The 1,815-nt window shown below is 44.4% G+C and overlaps 1 pseudogene; it reads left to right on the top strand.

Moving 5' to 3' along the window:
• Nucleotides 1–340: 340 nt before the first annotated feature.
• Nucleotides 341–1,279, top strand: LOC114212515 (developmental pluripotency-associated protein 2 pseudogene; annotated as a pseudogene).
• Nucleotides 1,280–1,815: the final 536 nt, after the last annotated feature.

Below are 1,815 nucleotides of genomic sequence, written 5' to 3'. Positions count from 1 at the left end.
TGAAGTGGGGTGCCTGGGTGGCTCAGTCGTTAAGTGTCTGCCTTCAGCTCAGGTTATGATCCCAGGGTCCTGGGATCGAGCCCCACATCGGGCTCCCTGCTCCACGGGAAGCCTGCTTCTCCCTCTCCCCCTCCCCCTGCTTGTGTTCCCTCTCTCACTGTCTCTCTCTGTCAAATAAATAAATAAAATCTTGAAAAAAAAACAAAAACAAAAACTGAAGTACTACCAGAATGTCTATCCAAAAACAGTTCTGGCCCCTAATGAAGGTCAATGTCTCATTTGCAATCAGACACCATTAATGTACTAAGATCCTTAAAACTGAAAAAAGAAGCTGGGGGAAATGGCGCACTCAACTTACGAGAACAACGAGCTCTCCCCGGAGAGCAATCTTCAGAAAGAATGGTGTCAGAATGGAGTTTGGAATGCTAGGAAATTATTGCATCTACCAGTGAGAGTTGATGATAGCTGGAGTTGGGAATCATCGGGAATCATGATAGAAGTTTGTCATCCTCACATAAATGAACAATTCAAGTTTTGCCCAAAACATAGTTGTAATACACCAATCCTTCCCTTGCCAACCAGTTTGCCTCCATTTAATAAAGTACGTTGGGACACTTTGCGGAGCCGGTGCCAACAATTGAATTTGAGTACCGATGGCCGGAAAATAGAGGTTTATCTGAGGCTCCAGAAACATGCTTACCCTGGAATAAACCAGAATATTCCTGAAACATCACCAGAAGCTAAATTGCAGTCATGTTCGAGGAAAGGCAAGATGGTGGCCGAGAAAGCAAGGCTTTGGAAAAGTTGTAAGAAGAGTGAGAGAGAGGAAGGGATTAATACCGTCGAGGTGGTAACTTCAGTACAGGAAGGCGTGTTGGCAGCATGGTCAAGAATTGCTGCAAGAGCCAGTCAATCCAAGTCTGTGAATTCACGTTCCATTCCTGCTTCTGTTGAGAACTTTCTGCTGCAAGCCTCTGGTGTCCGGTGGTGTGTGGTCCATGGCAGACCCCTCTTGGCAGACACACAAGGCTGGGTTCGCCTGCAGTTTCATGCAGGTCAGGCCTGGGTGCCTGACACTCCCAAAAGGATGATCTCTCTCTTCCTGTTACCTGCCTGCACGTTCCCATCCCCAGGCCTAGAAGACAATATGTTATGTCCTGAATGTGCTAAGAGAAATAAGAAGATGATGAAAAGATTAATTGCACTGGGGAAGGAAAAGCGACCTCATTTGAACAGACCAACATTCCCTTTGGATGGGCCATATCTTAATAAGGAATAAATGGTGGAGAGCCCACAGCTACCATTGACTTGCATCCCAGCGATTGATTGCTGCACTCTGTCCTAGCCAGCCTCATTGTTGCTTGATACCTTGAGTACAGATGTGAATGTCTGGATTTTGTACTGGACATTTGCCAAGAAATGACTACTACTCCTGCTTCAAAAAAAAAAAAAGAAAGAAAGAAAGAAAAAAGAAGCTGGGCTGGCTTTGTTTGGCGGGTTAAATATGCCCCCCTACAAGTCTAGTGACTAGCTTGACAAGTTATTTACTAAACAATTTCTTCAATTTCTCAAAGACTTCACCAAATTCCAAATGAACACATTGCAAGTCAGAATTGAGTTCAACTTGATAAGGTTTTACTCTATTGTTGAAGACTGAGTTTGGAAGGTCGGAGGCAGGAGTCTCGAGAGAAAAACATTTCTAAATTGACAAAATAACTCTTTTGTTTTTTTAAAGATTTTATTTATTTGTCAGAGAGAGAGAGAGAGAGAGAGAGCACAAGCAGGGGGGAGCGGCAGACAGAGGGAGAAGCAGGA

Source organism: Eumetopias jubatus, unplaced genomic scaffold (genome assembly GCF_037043125.1).
Source record: "Eumetopias jubatus isolate StellerSeaLion01/CBP00866 unplaced genomic scaffold, mEumJub1_p1.0 scaffold_6, whole genome shotgun sequence".
Lineage (NCBI taxonomy): Eukaryota > Metazoa > Chordata > Mammalia > Carnivora > Otariidae > Eumetopias > Eumetopias jubatus.
The sequence above is the reverse complement of the archived record's forward strand: the minus strand, read 5'-3'. Positions and strand labels throughout refer to the sequence as shown.